General features: G+C 43.8%; 1 long non-coding RNA gene across 4 annotated transcripts; it reads right to left on the bottom strand.

The window, feature by feature from the left end:
* Nucleotides 1-236: 236 nt before the first annotated feature.
* LOC123450012 lies at nt 237-4,650 on the bottom strand. Of its 4 annotated transcripts, none has more exons than XR_006632062.1 (7): nt 4,483-4,650; nt 4,343-4,408; nt 3,113-3,453; nt 2,164-2,244; nt 2,040-2,059; nt 922-1,855; nt 237-558 (listed from the first exon to the last, which is right to left on the bottom strand). It is a non-coding gene; the product is annotated as an uncharacterized LOC123450012 (long non-coding RNA). The 4 variants fall into 4 exon arrangements; XR_006632060.1 differs by having other exon boundaries at nt 922-2,059; nt 3,113-3,206; nt 3,311-3,453; XR_006632059.1 differs by having other exon boundaries at nt 922-2,059.
* Between the last annotated feature and the right edge of the window lie 16,106 nt (nt 4,651-20,756).

Genomic DNA, 20,756 nt, shown 5'->3' with positions numbered 1-20,756 from the left:
ATTAGGAAATAAATCACAAATGAAATATTTTGATGCGAGTAAAACTTTTCAGTGAAATGAGAAATATCATGCTACAGAACAGATTGTTGAAGAGGCACCCCTTAATGTATGATGCATGTTGACGAGATACATAATAATATTTTTGTAAATAATGGTAGCAAAAAGAAAACATCAACTTTGACTTCATTCAGCACCATCAAATGACAACCTTATCTATGATGTCTGCTATCGAAAAATGGCGTAAAATATGATCGAAGCAAAAAAGCGAGCACACATCTTCAGGTTACTGTCTTACATTCAGATACTTGCTAGCTATATATATGGTCAGACCATAATTAATTATTGACAGTCTTACTCGTATCCATATCCAACATATATAACCGCTCCCAAAAGCATTTATAAATGCTAAAATGCATAAACTGAAGCACAATCGTAACTCTTTACCACATTCATTGCTGTTGTCATAGGTATAAAGATCCTGCTGTCTGACTGACTTTAGTCACTCCACTTTATTCCGTCAATGAATGACTTCAGTAACTCTCACAACCACAGACACATCTTTTTTGTTGGAAAGGTCGAGATGGCGATGCAGTTACCCATGTCAAGAGAAAACATGACATAATCATATACAATGCAATGTATTGCAACATATAATGGAAAAATTCATAGGAAATCTACGGGGAACAAGCACACACTTTGTAAGATCCCTATACCCCCATGGAGTCACAAACTTTTTGGTACACGTTATCCTTACCCACTCGTTTTTCTCATGAGCGCAAGGAGTCACGAAGTCTTGACCACACAATATGCTTACCTACTCCGTTCTCTGTTCTCTGATGATCGCGTCTTTCTCTACTATTGTTATGTATCAGAATTAGTTACACGGTGGAGATAAGAATGCCGGTAATTGTGTGTGCTCACCTCAAGGTGGCGCCTGACACCCTTATAGAGAAATCCATGCTGCCTCCCATGCTCAAGCGTCTACAAGCTTACATTTCAATCTATAGAATTACACAATAAGCAATTATGTTAAGCCCAAAGACCATGATTACCTTTAGCAGAAAAAATAATTTCTCTGCATAAAGAAATTGCATTATGTACTTTGACCAGGTTCATTGTAAAGAAAATGTCTTGTTTTTTCCTGAAACCTTAACCCTAGCTAAATGATTTTGATGCATAGCAATCACGTCATATACTTTTCTTTAAGAACTCGTTGACCACTGTTTGTTGTAGAAGGTAAATGCTCTGCAAGGCCTGAACAAAATGTAGAAATTAGGGTAAAGCATAATTTGTTAACAAAACATATTTTAGGTCTAATATGCTTAGATGGAAGACATTTTCGTAAAACAAAAATAGTCTATGTCTATTAATGTTTTTCTTCTTTTGCTAGATAGGAATTGGCTAGTTTGATAAAGAAAAGAGAGAAAATATAACACGTGACATTTTACTGATCCAAGTACACGCTCATCCTTTGTGGCAGCCTTTATTCCTGTATCACCAAATTTAATCAACAGCTAGATGAGAAATTGAGAAACACAATATAAGTGTGCCCCCCCCTTGAAATGACTAACAAGTTAAGTTTGTACATAAAAGATATCTTTCCACAACAGAATGATGCTCTGTCCAGTACTATTACCATTAGCAAATAACAACCAAAGCCCACTATTACTTCGCTGTCATATTTATTATTTAGCATGCAAAATGGCATGAAAAGCTGCCTATGTACCCGTCTCCGTCTTGCGACCCTCATCTCAGTTGTCGTCGCGCTACCTCTGTATCCAACGCTCGTCTCCGACTATGTCTACCTTCACTCGTCCCGTCGCGTCGTGTCACCTCTCTACAGCAGCCGAGCAAGCTAACAAGCATGATACCAAAAACCACCAACGAAATCAATGTCGAAAAACAACAACACTTGGCAGGTAGCAAAATCAATGTAGTTCTTCAGCTTTTTTATTACAGCTGCAGATTTCTTCAGCTTTTTTATTACAACTGCAGATTATATCAAATTCAATAGTAGCTTCATGGAAGAAAATACCCACCATCTTGTAGTTTAAGTCAGCTGAAAGGAAATAGAGTTTAAGCTAACTTCTGATACAAACTAACTTTTAAAAGAAACTCATAACTGATATAAGTATTCATCTACGTGAGCAGCAAGCATCAAACCTTAAACATGTAGGACGCCACTGCTTGCCAGCCTTCTCGCAGCAACCTCTGCACCTTCCACCGCTGCAACTCGCTGGTCCCCTGTCTCACCAACACAAATATGACACTACTTCAAAGTGGCGGCATCTGGTAGTATCTGATAATTTCCATGTCTTAGATGAATAATTAGTTACCGTAATCATGAGAGGTTGGCACTTATTGTTTTTCAAACATAAGTATGTGTTCAAGTCTAAACCATAATTAAACAATAACACACACTTAAGAGAAGTAACCTCCGTGCATGAACACTCGATCTAATAGCATGAGTATGAAATGACAAGTTGGGTCAGTTAGAGGATATAATAGGAACAAACATAGCAATTAATAAAAAAGACCATCAGATCATATACACCAAAGTGAATCATTCTCCCCTATAAAAAGAATAATCACCTTCAATTTAAAGATCAGTGCTTGCGTAGAATTGTAGTTGCATATTAACTTCACTTTTAACAAATTTGAATATTTTATTTTTCAAATAATTCACTTGTTCCAAGAGGCCTCTTTCCACATGTAACAGACTAAAAAAAATTAATTTTCAAATAATTCACTTGTTCCAATAATTCACTTTCTCCGGTTCAGCATCTAAAAAGGGATCAGAAGTATAGATGACAAATTCTTGACCTTAACATATGTGTTTTATGTAATAATGGAGTAGTGACTCAATGAACAGATTGTTAACAAACTAAAAAGCGATACAACCTAAATTTTTATTTCTTCTTTGAAGTGATTAACAATGCCATTTTTTCCAGTCAAATAATACATGGTAAATCCGAACAAAGGTAGGCAATCTAAGAACTGAACATGGATAAACTGGATTAAGTGGACGTGGTGATATGTCCCTGACAGTTCATGCAGAGAAATATTATGATGTATTCCACTTCATCTTGACTAACAACCTGAAAATACATACCTCGATCGTGCACTCCCTGTTTGCATGAGGTGCTACTGCTAATTACCCCTTGAACCACACCTTTCCCAAAGTCATTTCACAGGAACTACTTAACCTAGCAAAACAAAAAATACATTAGAAAAGATACCAAGTGTGATGGTCACAAAGTCAAAGTTATTCAAATGTAGGCAAACATGTATAGATCAAGTGTAATCACACATCTCCAGATTTTGTAAATATTCGCCTAATATACTGAAGCAGTGCTACTGCCTGTCATCTTCCAACAAAAGTGCAAGGACGTCCAATGAAGTTTATGAGAGTATTGGCTGATGTATTGACTTGACCACCAAAAATCCCCTGTGCTGCAAGAATTGACAACAAAATCATGTTTCATACCCTCATGCATAAGAAAGAATACGCATGCTTAGTACTTGGAAGCGATCAAATTTCTTGATCCCCAATTTTTATGAGGCCTATGTGAAAAAAATGGATCTGAAAAGGAAGAAAAAGAACACATCAATTAAGTTAGCTTGACTTGATTCTATTGTTAACTGTATTCCCAAAACATAATGCTCACATTCTAAAATTTGAGTCATCTAGGTAAACGTAGTTCAATCTATAAAGTTGTTGGTGCAGGCATCCACTCTGCCTTTTTTGCAGAATTTAGTTGGAGCCATCAAGTGAGCTTGAGTTAACTCATAAGCTTATATGCATCTAGAACTTTAAGTGATACTCAAATCTCTACAGAAAGGTGAAAAAACATGCTGGAACTAAGAACAGATCATGAACTTCTAACAAAATCTCAAAACTGGCACATGAGAGGACATATCCTAATATTAATCGTAAGTCGGCATCAAGATGTCCCCAAGATACAAACTACCAGTAATTTATATCATGAAAATTCTCCCTGATACGGTCTAAAATTCCTGATGCGATCCTTGTCGGGCACCGGGTCGCACCGGGGCGGGGTCATGACGGCGTCCGTGACACCCCAGACCTCGAGCAAGGAGCAAGAAGTGACGGGGCCAATGAGGAGCGCCTCTTCTTAGTAGGAGCAGGAACGACGACACCGACCCCCATCGCCGTGCCCTAGGTTTCCACGACAACAACGGTGGGATCCCACGTCCTTCATCCGCGTGAGGGCGGATCCACTCAGTCAACTAACTCAGAATTGCATGATCCAAGCCCATATTCAGAAGAAGAAAAAAGTTCGAGCTTTACGAATCGTCAAAAGTGGGGAGGAGATCTCACCTGGATGCGCAGGTAGAGGCGGCGCCTATAGAAATCCTCGTACCCCAGGCAAATGGGCGCGTAACCCTGCGGAACCGACAGCACGAGCAGCGTCAGCACCGGACATAAGAGCACGGCGAATCTGAAGTAACGGGATAGACCTTGAGGTTGTTGGATTTGTCGGCATCGAGGATCCGGCGGAAGAAGTCGCGGAAGTGGCCGAAGGGGAAGAGGAGGCCGTAGCTGAAGGGCGTGGTGAGCGCGGTCAGGTACGGGAGCCTCACCATCCTCGCCCTCCTCGCTCCCTTCGACGCGGCACGCGGCAGGGGTCGGGGGGAGGGAGCGGTGTTTATTGGCTGCCTGGACGCGCGATGGGGTCGTCAACGACGGTGTGGGTTGGTGACCGGCCAATCGTTTTCGATGGCGACTGGCTAGATTGGAAAAATTGGAATCTTTGGGATTAGGGTGGGGGGGGGGTGAGACTAACGGGGCAGTGGCGACGCGCGTTTGGGGTAGGCGGCGTGGCGTGGGTTTCGACGGGGCTGGGTTCGGTGGCGGCGAGGGGGTCGGGGTGGGCGGGGCGTCGTGTGGGCTGGTGGGGCGGGTGCGGGGGTGGGCGGGCGTGGGGCTGAGTGATGGGGAAGACGTGCGCGAGGTGGTGGGGATTATCGTTTCGTTAAGACAGAGGGCTTTTTTTTATAAACTGGTTGTTTTCTTTATTTAATCGCCTGGTTTACGAAGGGATGGTAAAAACCGATGGAAGTGCTAGCGGGAGGAAGTGGGAATCGTACGAGGTCGAACCATCGTACAAGGTCGAACCATCACGACGACAGATCCCCCTTTAATAGTAGAGATTTGTTTCATTCAATTCCATCTTGCATTTCGATTAATAGTTGGTCTTTGCACCAGATAATAATGGAAAACAGAAAAGTACGAATCCAAGCAACTAGCAAATGAGGCTAGTGTTGTGTGCCCGACCCGACACACAAATGCGGACCCTGACACGTCCCATTGGCTAACTTATTCCAATCGATGTGTTTTCATCGACCTCCTCGAAAGTTACTCCCCAATGGGCGGTGAGCTGAATATGTTGGGAACTACTCAAGTACGCAATAGGCATTCTAAGTGGAAGATTTGGTTTACAGCCATGATTCATTAAGATTCATCACCACCATATATAAGTTTGCTGCTCTTACCACTGTACCTCTATTAGCTTATAACACTTTGATGCTCTTACAGATTTACCTCCATTACCATATAGTACCTTGCTGTTAATAAAGCTAGCACTAAGCTAGTACTACAATAATTTGATAGTACTAAGCCATGACCAAATTTTGTTTTGGAACCGACATGCCACATATCCTCCATTACCATAGAACACCTTGATACACTTACCAATTTACATCCGTTAGCATATAGTAACCTACCACTATTACAACTAGCACTAAGCTAGTGGTACAGTACTAAGCTAGTGCTACAACACTAAGTTAGTACTAAGCAAATACGACGTTTGGTTCTAGGATACACATGCTACATAACATCCATTACCATATAACAGTTTCAGTTCATACCAATTTAGCTCCATGAGCATACAATACCTTGCCACTATTATAGCTAGCACTAGCATAATGCTAAAGTATTAAGTTAGTAGTAAATTAGTACAAAGTTTGGTTTTCGGACCCACCTGTGACATAACCTCCATTACCATTTAATTTTTTGACGTTCTTACTGATTTACCTCCATTACCAAATAGTACCTCACCATTATTATAGCTAGCACTAAGGTATTGCTATAGCACTAGGTTAGTACTAAGCCTATACAAGGTTTAGTTTTGGGAACCATTGTCCACATATGACCTCAGATTGAATTTATCCAAGAGTTAAAGTTGTCCAGATCAACCACCCAGATGATTTTATTATTGATTTGTTTCATTCAATTCTATCTTGCATTTCGATTAACAGTTGAACTTTGCTCCGATTAATAACGGAAAACAGAGAAGTATGGATCCAAGCAGCTAGCACACGAGGCCGGTGTTGGATGCGCGCCCCGACACATGAATGGGGACCCTAGCACGCCCTATTGGCTAAGCTATTCCAATCGCAGTGTTGTCATCGGCATCATCCAAGGTTCCTTCCCAATGGGCGGTGACCTTAATATCCTGGGAATTACTTAAATATGGAGCGGACATTCTAAGTGGAAGATTGGTGTTGCAGCCATGATTCATTGAGATTCATCACCCTCATATAATAAGTTTGCTGCTCTTACCACTTTACCTCCATAGTACTAAGTTGGTTCTAAGCCCATACAAGGTTTCGTTTTGGGACCCATAGGCCACACAAAACCTCGGATTAACTTTATCCAAGAGTAAAAGTTGTTCAGATAAACCACCGAGATGGTCTTGTTACTGATTTATTTCATTCAATTCCATCTTGCATTTGGATTAATAGTTGGTCTTTGCACCAGATAATAATGGAAAACAGAAAAGTATGAATCCAAGGAGCTAGCAAACGAGGCTGGTGTAGGCTGCCCGCGTGACACACGAATGGGGACCGTGGCACATCCCATTTTCTAAGTTATTCTAATCGATGTGTTGTCATCGACCTCCTCGAAAGTTCCTTCCCAATGGACGGTGAGCTGAATATGCTGAGAATTACTCAAATACGCAGCAAGCATTCTAAGTTGAAGATTGGGCTTACAACCATGATTCATTGAGATTCATCACCATCATATATAAGTTTGTTGCTCTTATAACTTTACCTGCATTAGGATATAACACTTTGACGCTCTTACACATTTACCTCCATTACCATGTAGTATCTTGCTATTATTATAGCTAGCACTAAGATAGCACTACAATAATACGATAGTACTAAGCCATGACCAATTTTGGTTTTGGAACCGACATGCCACATATCCTCCATTACCATAGAACACCTTGATACACTAACAATTTACCTCCGTTAGCATATAGTAACCTACCACTATTACACCTAGCACTAAACTAGTGCTACAGCACTAAGCTAGTGCTACAACACTAAGCTAGTACTACAATAATACGATAGTACTAAGCCATGACCAATTTTGCTTTTGGAACCCACATGCCAAAAATCCCCCATTACCATAGAACACCTTGATACACTTACCAATTTACCTCCCTTAGCATATAGTAACCTACCTCTATTACAACTAGCACTAAGCTAGTGCTATAGTACTAAGCTAGTGCTACAACACTAAGCTAGTGCTACATTACTAAGTTAGTACTAAGCAAATAACACGTTTGGTTCTAGGACCCACATGCTACATAACATCCATTACCATCTAACAGTTTCAGATCATACCAATTTACCTCCATCAGCATACAATACCTTGCCACTATATAGCTGCCACTAACGTAGAGCTAAAGTACTAAGTTAGTAGTATACGAGTATAAAGTTTGGTTTTCGGACCCACATGTGACATAACCTCCATTACCATATAAAATTCTGACGTTCATACAGATTTACCTCCATTACCAAATAGTACCTCGCCATTATTATAGCTAGAACTAAGGTAGTGCTATAGCACTAAGTTAGTACTAAGACAATACAAGGTTTTGGTTTGGGACCCATAGTCCACATATGACCTCGGATTGAATTTATCCAAGAGTAAATGTTGTTCTGATCGACCTCCCAGATGCTTTTATTATTGATTTGTTTCATTCAATTCTATCTTGCATTTCGATCAACAATTGGTCTTTGCATCGATTAATAATGGAAAACAGAAAAGTATGTATCCAAGCAACTATCAAACGAGGCCGGTGTTGGATGCGCGCCCCGACACACGAATGGGGACCCTGGCACGTCCCATTGGCTAACCTATTCCAATTGATGTGTCGACATCGGCATCCTCCAAGGTTCCTTTCAATGGGCAGTGACCTTAATATGTTGGGAATTACTTAAATACGCAGCGGGCATTCTAAGTGGGAGATTGGTGTTGCACCCATGATTCATTGAGATTCATCACCATCATATATAAGTTTACTGCTCTATTAGAGGTTGTTTAGATCGATGAGTCAAAGGCTTTTATTTTTGATTCTTATGCATTCAATTCCATCTTGGACTCCGATAAATAGGATGGAGGACTTGTGAGTCAGAATCCAAGCTAGCAAGCGAGGCCGACGTTTTGACGTTCTTACCGACTTACCTCCATTACCAAATAGTACCTCAACATTATTATAGCTAGAACTAAGGTAGTTATATAGTACTAAGTTAGTTCTAAGCCAATACAAGGTTTCATTTTGGGACCCATAGGCCACATACGACCTTATATTGAACTTATCCAAAAGCAAAATTGTTCAGATCGACCATGCAGATGCTTTAATTTTTGTTTTGTTTCATTCAATTCCATCTTGCATTTCATTAAATAGTTCATCTTCGCACCCGATTATAACGAAAAATATGAATCCAAGCTGCTAGCAAACGAGGCCGGTGTTGGCTGCACTCCCCGACACATGAATGGGGACCCTGGCACATCCCATTGGGTAAGCTATTCCTATCGATGTGTCGTCATCGGCCTCCTCGAAGGATCCTTTCCAATGGTATGTGAGCTGAAAATGTTAGGAATTACTTAAATACGCAACGATCATTCGAAGTGGAAGATTGGGCTTGCAGCCATGATTCATTGAGATTCATCACCATCATATATAAGTTTGCTACTCTTACCACTTTACCTATATTAGAATATAATACTTTGACGCTCTTACTGATATAACTCCATTACCATGTAGTATGTTTCTATTATTACAACTAGTTCTACAATAATACGTTAGTACTAAGCTAGGACCAATTTTTGTTTTGGAACCCACATGCCACATATCCTCCATTACCATAGAACACCTTGATATACTTACCGATTTACCTCCTATAACATATAGAAACATACCACTATTACAACTAGCACCAAGCTAATGCTACAGTACTAAGCTAGTGCTACAACACGAAGCTAGCACTAGTAGGAAAAACCTTATAGGTAGCAGCCTAGTAGTAGCGCTGGAAAACAGCATGCGCGGGATAATGATTTGTTTAGCTTGATGACTTGTTCAGCTCGATGACCAAGACGTTTTTATTATTGATTTGTTTCATTCAATTCCATCTTGCATTTTGATCAACATATGGTCTTTGCGCGGGATAATGACGAAAAACACCAAAGGATGAATCCAAGCAGTTAGCAAACGAGGCCAGTTTTGGATGCCCGCCCAGACAAACGAAAGGGGAACGTGCCACGTCCCATTGGCTAAGCTATTGCAATCAATATGTTGTTGCCAGCCACCTTGAGGGTTCCTTCCCAATGGGCGGTGAACCGAATCTATTGGAAATTATTTAATTATGCAACGGGGTATTCTAAGTGCAAGAGTGGCCTCGAAGCCATGATTCATTATGATCCATCACTACCTCATATCATTATGCCGCTCTTACCACTTTTACCTTCGTTAGCACACTACTAGAAAAAAGCCTATAGCGAATATGGACATTAATGGCGCACCATGCATGTGGTGCGCTACTGCTATATAGCAGTGGCGCACCACATACTGGTGCGCCATTAGTGTGCATATTACTAATGGTGCACCTTGTGTGTGGTGCGCCATTACTATCTTTGTCCTGACCCCACACCCTTTACTACACTTATCAGTAGCGCACCATGGAAAGTGCGCCATTACTAGCTTTAACTAGTAATGGCGCACCACCTCCACGGTGCGCCATTACTAACATTTTTATTTCAGTTTTTTTAAAACTACAAATGGCGCATTCTTACCAGGTGCGCCATTAGTAACCCTGGAGATCGATCAGTTTTTCACCTTCCTCGTAGGAGTAAAACTTCCTTATGGTTACGCGGGGAAGATACGCAGATACCTAGACTCAGCGAAGCAGAAGTTCAGCGGGATGAAGTCTCACGACTGTCACGTGCTGATGACGCAGATACTTCCAGTTGCAATCGTGGGATCATGGACGCGCACGTCCGTGAAACGCTATTTGGCCTATGCAACTTTTTCGACGTCATCTGTCGAAAGTCGGTTGGCGTGAGGCAACTCAGAAGGCTACAGGAAGAGATCATGGTGATACTATGCGACCTTGAGATGTACTTACCGCCCGCATTCTTCGACGTTATGGTGCATCTGCTGGTCCATATCGTGGAGGATATCATCCAACTCGGGCCGACGTTCGTGCACAACATGATGCCGTTCGAAAGGATGAATGGTGTCATCAAAGGATACGTTCGCAACAGGGCACGTCCAGATGGAAGCATAGCCCAGGGCTTTCTCATCGAAGAGTGCATCTCCTTCTGCACGTATTATCTAGGAATCGAGAACCCCGTTGGTCTGCCCATCAACAGGCACCTCGGCAGGCTCGCTGAATGGGGTTACCGCGAGGGTCGCCGTGAAATGCATGTCGACTTCAAGGGTCGACTCGCCGACTTTGAAAGAGCAAACCTAGTCGCGCTACAACACATAGACGTGGTCGAACCATGGGTGGTAGAGCACAAAACCTTTATTGAGAAGACGTGCAATGACCGAAGCCAATAGAGGACGGACGGAGATATAATCAAAGAGCACAACTCATATTTCACGCGTTGGTTGAAGGACAAGCTTCTGTCGTACCATTTACACGAGGATTCTTCCACGGAAGGAAAACTCATATTCGCCTTGTCACAGGGTGCCGAGCACAACCTGATGACCTATGAGGCTTACGATGTCAACGGGTACACATTCTACACCGAGGAAAAGGACATGAAGAGCGATTGTCAGAACTTCGGGGTAACGATGGGATCCTACACCGGTAACGACAAGGACAGATACTATGGAAGGATCGAGGAGATCTGGGATCTGAGCTACGCTGGAGAGAAAGTTCCAATTATCTGTGTTAGATGGGCCAAGAGCATCCTAAAAGAAGACCGGTATTTCACCACCATGGGTATACACGAAGCCAAATCGAAGACCGCGGGCGCAAATGTCACTGCGAAAAATGAGCCATGGGTACTTGCTTGCCAAGTGGACCAATGCTTCTTCATTACCGACCCGTCAAAGCCCAGTCGTGTTGTCGTGAGGAGAGGCAAAAGGAACATCATCGGAATGGATGGAGTCGCCAATGAGCAAGACTTCGACAAGTACGGAGACCCGAAGATGGAAGATGACGATGACGATGAAGTAGCACACATCAAAGAAGAAGCAGGACCACCCTACCTAAAGGACGTCCGTTCAAGAGAAGAATTCAAGGGGTTCCGGGGCTAAATTATTCAACCGCGAGAAAGAAGGGAAATAAGATCATTGTGAAAAGATAGCTAATTAAGATCGAATCACGACGTGTCGGCCGCGTGTGTGTGTCAGTGGCAAGCTCAATCTTTGATGACTGTTATTTCACGTCACTTGATTTCAACCATGTCATGTAATTCTAAATCTTTGCACAATGTGATATCACCTCATAACATGATTTTTTGTAAGTGTCTCTCTCCGTGAGCTTTATGGATGGCTTAGGTGTAAAACATGCTTTCCTCGGGCTACTCGTAAAACACATTAGCTCGTTTGGCTAAACAAGTGGAAATGAGTGATTGGCTCTTTTCATAGTTCTTAGTAAGAAAATAGATAAAGTAAATACAAAGTATACTAGATAGGCGGAGAAACTATTACATGCATGCAACTAAAAATAAATAAAAAAGTTAGTAATGGCGCACCAGGGGAAGGTGCGCCATTGCTACCACCTTACTTATGGCGCACCACTAGAAGGTGCGCCATTGCTATCACCTTACTTATGGCGCACCCCTAAATGGTGCACCATTGCTAACCCTCCCCCACTATACCAATTCATTCCCCCTCCCCTAACTACTCTCCCAACAGCACGCCAGTCGTTTCTCCCTCACCTCTCCTTGATCTCCTCCTCCTCCTCCTCCGGTGACTGTGTCGCCGGTGACTCCCTCCTCCTCCTCCACGGGGACGGCGCCACCGGGGACTCCCTCCTCCTCCTCCATGGGGACTGCGCCGCCGGGAACTCCCTCTTCCCTCCACAGCAGCGGCCTCCTCAACGGCAGCGCCCCCCTCAACGGCGGCGGCCCCCTCTCCGACAGCCCGCCCGTCTCCTCCTCCTCCTCCTCCGGTGACTGCGCCGCCGGTGTATAGTGCTATCTCACCACCCCCACAGCCCCCTGTGCATTTTTATTCTTACTTGGAACTAGCAGTTTTCGTATTTTAGGTTAAATGTAGCATTGTGGCACCACCAACTAAGGAACCTCCATGGCTGGCTGGCAGAGGAATTAGATGCATGTTTAGAAATTATTAGATGGCATCAACTGTCATGATTTATGCTGGGCTAGGTGGTAGCAGTGTGCTCATGGATCCCCTCTTCCCCTCCACTTAAGCCACTAATCCCATTACATGGCATCAAGTAACATGAACTCATGATAATGTACTTCCATCTAGTGGATAATGTTATTCTTTGCCAGTGGTGTATACAGTGTCACATAGATGCTTAAACATGGCACAAGCCTAATTTTCCGATTGTCGCCGAGACAAAGTGTACTCATTAACAGTAGTAATTACCAAGGAAATCAACATCATTATCTCTAAATCCTCAGGAACTCCATGAACTTTTTTAACGTGCATGCTTAGCAGGCTGGCACACATATTTTTTTCCCAGCTCCCCTGTTCTTGTTCTACTTAATCCTGCAAAGATATACTGACACAACTTGAAGTGGGATTTAACCAATTAATTAACCCATGCATGATGTGGATGAGCTGTGCTTGTGTATACAATCAGGCCACCCTGCCTGTCTGATGTGTGGATTAATCCCTGGACCAGAGCATTGACTTGCATCCCATCATTGCCAGTACACTAACAAATCACAAGCATCTGTGAATTAGGGTTTAACTGTACATGTGAGGATTATTGATGAATTTTGTTTGAAGAACTAGCTACAAAAGGGAGGGAGGGGGGAGGGGGTGATGAGGACAGTTGATGTACATTGGAGCTGAGGCATGTAAGTGTAGTAGATGGATGGATACTTAGTTGTTCCCCTCATTATTATTTTGGGGATAATTTTTCCCTTGTTTCTTTTGTTCCTTTGTTCCTTAGTTAAGAATATATACATCCTTGTGGGGAATAATAATATGAATAAAGCATGTATTCTATTATTTGATGTCCTTAAAGAATTGATGCTGTTTTTGGCACTGATATCACCGTAAGTTTCCGCCTTCTTTCGTTTCGACATTATTTAACACAAGTGGGAAAAGAATTATGAGCCTTGAAATGGCCCTGATTTCAGCCTAACTATGAAAAAAGAGCAGGGAAATCTTATATTACAAGAAGTAGGATGAAGTTAAACATACCAACTACAGAAAAATAATGGAATTGATGGTTAATTGGTACTCATCCACTCTTTGAAACACAACCTTTTCTTTACCTGTTTCTATCATGATATATCGGTAAACGTGTTAAAATTGTTTAAAATTGACAAAGATCCATGATAAATCTATACACGCGTATGAATTCTGTTACAGTATATGTCCAAATGTCACACTAAGCATATTTTCTCTTATTTGCCATTAACCTGTATCAACATCGAATAGGGTAATATGTTAAAATGTGGGTCACCGCCAGTATAATAGAAATAAACCAATTAATCCCCAGCAATTGCCTGTTAGATGCTACAACACACATATTTATAATTCAAAAGTGGATAGTGTTCATTAAACATCATACAAATAAACTAGCGCAAAATATCCAGTGGAAGAAAAAAACAGTTAAACATCACTATTCATACTGATCTGTTTTTTATGTATCTGCCATGTCTAGTCAATTAAAATTAACTACTTTGAGTTAGTGAAGCGTGTGAAAGGCTACATATTATAGCAGAATTATACTTCTTTTTTGTGAGAAACATAGCACAGTTGAAGCAAATCCTGTCATTTGAGAATTTTTTTGTGGTTGGGACATCCAGACTAGGTACAGAGATCCTTTTAAACTGAAGGGTACTTCTGTCCATTCTTATTTAAGTCATGATGTTTGATGAAAACTAGAAAATAATGATGTTTCAGAATTTACATACTGGAATCCTTATGAGCTTGATGGAACCGCTGCCTCATATTTGTTGCCCTTTCTCCTGAAACGTAGATTAATTTCCGTTTCGGTTGAGAATTGGGCACTCCTAGGTCAAGAAAATTAGCAAAGGTCATGCCCAATTTTCTTGACCTAGAAGGTGCCCGATTCTCAACTGAAACAAAATCCTTATCCTTTCGAAAATAGAGCTTATTTCTTTTTTAATTCTTATGTTTATTTTTTATGTGAGTGAAATGGGTCCAAAATGATCTATTCAAATGTTAGATTACATGACATTATCAATACTACCACACTACTGGATTAGTGTTATCTTGTTATACTAGCACATTATTTTTGTTTTCTTTTGCTTCACTAAAAGGGCCCTAAAAATGAAACACCGACTATTACTACTTTTTGGTATGGATACGTTGGAACTTCTCGTGTGTCATGTTTTGCGCTCCTATGGAGTAAAAGAAAAGTAAAATTGAATATGCTGGAATTATAGTTGGTGATAATTCAACCCCGTGCAATAACTCTAGTAGCCTTTTTTTTCCTATTTAGAGTGAACATGGCCAACAACGATGAGGCCGGCGGTTCGGGAAAGCCATTCTGGGAGCTGTCCCAGGAGCTGGAGGAAGAACCTCACCGCTATGAGGACGCCGCGGAAGACACCGATCACGACTACACAACCCCTAGTGGCGTCGGGGATGACACCACTGATGGTGCCGCCGGGGATGCCACCAGTGATGATGGCAGCGAACGCACAAATGGCAGCCAACCGAAGAAGCAACGGAAGGACCGGCGCCCAAACGTGCTCGGCACCGTCAGGGAGGAATTTACTGAAGTGTCCTCCAGTGGGCATCCAACGGCGCCCAAAGAATTAGTCGGTGGCTACGCGGGACAACTGGGGTGCATTTTCGGAGCACCGTATCGATCAACACCGAGAACCTAAGGCATCAAGGCCGAGCGAATTTGTGCAACCTCCTCTTCATGAAGTTGCACGAACAATACAAGTTCCCCGGTAACGTTGTAAACACACGCCTCGCAGGGAATAAAGTGAACAGTGCCGCCCTCACGAAGATGACCACGGCCCTGGCTACTTGGAGAGCCTCGGTGAAGAGAAGGATTCTAAGAGGTGATACTTATGAGAAGATCAAGGAGGCAAATCCTTCGATCAGCGAAGCTGACTACCAGGAGTTCAAGATCAAGTGCGATAGCAAAGCATCCACGGAATCAAGTCAGTGGGGGAAAGATATGCGGGACTTGAACTTAGGGGTCCACAAACTCGGTCCCGACGGTTACAGAGTGGCGGAACTTAAATGGGACAAGGAGGACGCAGAGCATGCCGAGCAAGGCCTACCGCCCCTCTTCGATAAATACCCTGAAAAGCAGACCAGGAACTATGTGAGGGCCCGGTACAAGGTGGACCCGGTAACAAAGGAGCTTACCACGCATCCGAAGGTGAAGGAGCTTGAGAGTGTTCTGGTATGGAATACACCCCCGCGTAATTAGATCCATATGGTTGCATTCTAATTAATGAAGCCAAATTTCTAAATGGTTCACGTTCCTTCCACAGGAAACTTAAAGCAGTAGCATGTGGTCTCTGCTACGACAACAAAAGTCCTTCCCCGACAATGCCAGGAATTCTTCTTGCTACTTCTCTTGCTTGCGTCTGTTTTTCCCTTGAAGAGGAAAGGGTGATGCAGCACAGGAGCAGTAAGTATTTCCCTCAGTTTGAGAACCAAGGTATCAATCCAGTAGGAGAATCTCGTCAAGTCCAGAGTACCTGCACAAACACAAAGAGCTTGCACCCAACGCTATAAAGGGGTTTTCAATCCCTTCAAGATTGATTGCAAAGTGAGATCTGAAGGTGGAATGTGCAACGAAGAAAAAGTGTAAGGCTGAAAATATGGTGTGGAGTAGACCCCGGGGCCATAGTGTTCACTAGAGGCTTCTCTCAAAATAGAAAATATTACGGTGGGTGAACAAATTACTGCCGAGCAATTGATAGAGCCGCGCAAAGTTATGACAATATCTAAGGCAATGATCATACATATATGCATCACGTCCAAGACAAGTAGACCGATACTTTCTGCATCTACTATTATTACTCCACACATCGACCGCTATCCAGCATGCATCTAGTGTATTGACTTCATGACGAACAGAGTAACGCCTTAAGCAAGATGACATGATGTAGACGGATAATCTCAAACCAATGATGAAAACCCCATCTTTTTACCCTTGATGGCAACAACACGATGCGTGCCTCGCTACCCCTTCTGTCACTTGGTGAGGTCACCGCACGATATGAACCCAAAACCAAGCACTTCTCCCATTGCAAGAATCATAGATCTAGTTGGCCAGACAAAACCCACAACTCGAAGAGAATTACAAGGATATGAAATCATGCATAAGAGAGATCAGAAGAAACTCAAATAAGATTAGTAGATAATCTGATCATAAATCCACAATTCATCGGATCTCGACAAACACACCGCAAAAGAACATTACATCGGATAGATCTCCATGAAGATCATGGAGAACTTTGTAGTGAAGATCCAAGAGAGATAAGAAGCCATCTAGCTACTAGCTATGGACCCGTAGGTCTATGGTGAATTACTCACGCACATCGGAGAGGTCATGGTGCTGATGAAGAAGCCCTCCATATCCGAATCCCCCTCCGGTAGGGCACCAGAATGTGCCCCAGATGGGATCTTGCGGAGATAGAAGCTTGCTGCGGCGGAAAAGTACTTTCGATGATCTCCTGATTTTTTCTGGGATTTTAGGGAATTTATAGGCGAAAGTCCTAGGGCAGAGGTGGCCCAGGGAGCCCACAAGCCAGGGAGGCGCGGGCCCCCCTGGACACGGCTAGGGGGCTTGTGGGGTCCCTGCAGGCCCCCTGCCCTGATTCTTAGGCTTCCCGATCTTTTTCTGTTTCGGAAAAAATCTTTTTGGCAGTTTCGTTCCGTTTGGACTCCGTTCAAAATCCTCCTCTAAAAGGGGTAAAAAACAAGGAAAAAACAAGAACTGGCACTTGGCACTGAGTTAATAAGTTAGTCCCAAAAAATATATAAAAGGTATACAAAACATCCAAAGTTTGACAAGATAATAGCATGAAACCATCAAAAATTATAGATACGTTGGACACGTATTAGTCTCTGAGCTCCCCGTCTGCCCCTTGGGACAACACTTTAAATAGGGCGTTGAACATAATGAAACACAAGGATAAGCTCAGTAAGCCGTCGTCAGCTGGTCGTGTGGCCGGCGATGGCTTGTCCACGAAATGGTCGGAATACTATAAGGCTGGGCGAAAGGACAGAAAGACCAGCTCGGAAAGCCAGGAGCGCGAGGTTAAAGAACTCAAGGCACAAGTGGCGCGGATTCCGGAGATAGTCCAAGAGCAAGTGCGAGACCAACTTGGAGCGACGATCACCGCCATTATGCCTTCCTTGCTTGAGGGGCTGCGGGGGTGGATTGCGAGCGGCCAACAGGGGCCGCCCCCCGATTCCCAGCTTCACGGGAGCAACTCGCACAACGCACCGACATCAGTGTCTATGGCGGAGGCGACGTTGTAGGTGCCTCCGCCGTCGGCGCCGGTATTGGAGGTTAATGCACCCGTGTGTGGGAAGAATACGCCGGCCGGCACCTCGGCATCAAGCGGCCCCTCCGTCACTTGCACGCCCGCCATTGGCGGTGCCTCGACATTAGCTAGCTCGACGCCATCATGGTAACTATAAGCCTCGGCCGATGACTTCATCTCCTTGCCTTTTTGACTGGGCATCCCTGACGCCCTACATGTTTTCGCACGGCGCAGCCAACGTTCCATGCACTCTCCTGCACTTCGTAGATGGTGAGTTGATCGATGTCGCCAAGGCCAAAATCGTTGAACCGGACAACCACCTATTCCACGGTAAACCGATGGCACCCACCGTGTATAGGGTTCAACTGGTTCGGGTGCTGCGGGGCTGCGACGACTTGTTACCTCCGTATCGACCTGCTGGGGCCGACGAAGATGATGTGATGACCCTCAGCGCCTGCTTAAACTGGTCCATGCTTTGGCCGAAGAGCCAGATTCATTTAGGGCGGGGGACACCACCCCACAGACAACACCGCCAGTCGTGCCGGCGCCAAGCCATGGCAAGACCGCCGCAACGCTACCACCGTCAGCTGATCCGGACATGCATATGGCACAGGATCCGGACGACGACGACGATACAATTTCCAACGTCGATAAGTACATCAACGAACATGGGTACGGTGACGATGATGACTTTTTCGGGCCTCCTTCTCAAGAACCCAACCCTGCAAAAGATGATGGTGATCTAGCTGGTACCGTGGAGAAACCCAATTTCAACAGGCGTCGGCTGTTCAGTTCTTAGGATACGCCTCGAGCACCCGCCTTCACCGAGACTCAAATAGCCGAGGTGCGTAATATTATCAGCCCCAACACACTCAAGAAGGTGGTCTCTGAGCAGAAATCGATCCCATTACACCAGAAGAAGCAGAAGGGACGAAAAAGAAAAACTAACAAGGGTGCGAACCAGACGACACCGAGTATGATCCATGCTCAGGACGGGCCACCAATATCTAAGGATATTGAGAGGAGGGTGCATGTGGCGGGTAGGCCGATGCTACTGAATAATATGCTCAATGCTGCAACCAGTGCTATGCGGAGTCTGCATGACGCTGTTCTTTATATGGAGAAGCGGCGTCTCTCCGAGAATGATGGGGCATACGCGGTTTTCGTGGCCAAGGTGCCAGAGGGCAAGAGCTTTGTCGATAGCAACATCGGGCGTATGATCGTCCTCCGGTTTGATGACATCTTCGCTATGCTTAACCTATATCCACTGCACTACACCTTCATTCGGCTTTTTCGCTCAGTATGGAGATGCGGATCATTAGAGACAAGAGCCGGACATCGTGATAGTCGACCCCTTCTACATGCGTGCCAAGCTCTTGGACGGCGCCGGGGACCGGCAATTCACGAGTTCATACCTCGAAGGCGTCATTCTGGCGAACGCAGATAAGGATAACTTCCTCGTGCCTTACTTTTCTGAGTAAGTCATCCCCTCGTCGCCCCGTAACATATGATTTCTTAGATTTTGATCGTTCTTTTTTCCCCTAACATTCCATGTTTTGTGCAGTGACACACATTGCACACTCATCCTCTTAAGCCCGAAATATTCCATGGCCACGTATTTCGACTTGGACCGTCAGTCGAAGAAAGACTACACAAATATCAAGAAAATTCTTGATGATGTCCTCCCCCGCTATGCCAAATCTGGAGGCACCTTCAGGAGGCCAATTCTTAGATATGGCAAGCACGTGTTCACCCACGTAACGACGTTCCCCTGCGTCAAGTAGCCGCCCGGCAGTCAGAAGGATGCCTACTACACCCTCCATCACATGCGAGCGATCGTACGGGACCAGCATCACCGTATGCTACCAAATGAGCTCAAAGATTGGGCCGCACGCTTGTCGGAAATCCAGGACGAGGACATCAGACAAGAATTCTTCCGTATCGAGTCGGAGTTGGTGGAAATCATCTATCAAGGTGTCCTTGCTAGATCGGGGCAGTTGTACCTAAACTGTCCACCGTCCAACAGTGATATTGACAGAACGCTACAAATGCAGGCTGAGAACGACCGCACATTCATGACCATCACGCAAGACGGCGGCTTCATCCACGCCCTGGTCCCTGAGTCGAGTCAAAAGTACTGATGCTATGTTGTAATTAAACTTTAATGAACTTGTATGTCTCTTTAGTTTGGACAGTCGTTGAACTTATATGTGTAGTCGATGCTATTTATTAGTAGGAGCATGAATCGTGCTATTAATGTGTTGCTTTTCTCTTCCGATCCTTATGTTGCATACTTATATATTGCTTATATATTATCTGTGAATTGCTTTTGTTTGTCTAGTGCATAGAGATGCCGTCGTATGTCGTGTACAAGGGTGAGGTTCCCGGAGTCTACGACGACTGGGAGGAGTGTCGGAGACAGGTTCTCCGTTTCAGCGCTAACAGTTACAAAGGGTACACCACTAGGGTGGAGGCGGAAGCTAGATACGCGTGCCATCTAGCGGGAGAGAGGAGGGAGCGGAGGAGTAACTGGATGAAGATCAGTTTCATCGCGATGATGCTCATCGTGACCGCAACCCTCTTCTATATGATGGTAGTTTAGATATCGACTTGTAATGTGAAGACAAACTCGCTACTCGCGGTCTCGAGACTTGTAATGTTCTAACTTTGTTCGATATTTTGAATTCGGAGACTAATATGATGAATTGTATTCGGAGACTAATCTTCTATTGTATTCGATAAATCTGTTGTTTATATATATGTTGTGCTATTTATATTCTGTGCTATAATG

The sequence above is a fragment of the Hordeum vulgare genome, chromosome 4H, assembly GCF_904849725.1.
Source record: "Hordeum vulgare subsp. vulgare chromosome 4H, MorexV3_pseudomolecules_assembly, whole genome shotgun sequence".
Classification (NCBI taxonomy): domain Eukaryota; kingdom Viridiplantae; phylum Streptophyta; class Magnoliopsida; order Poales; family Poaceae; genus Hordeum; species Hordeum vulgare.
Note: the sequence above shows the minus strand (reverse complement) of the source record. Positions and strands in the feature narration are given on the sequence as shown.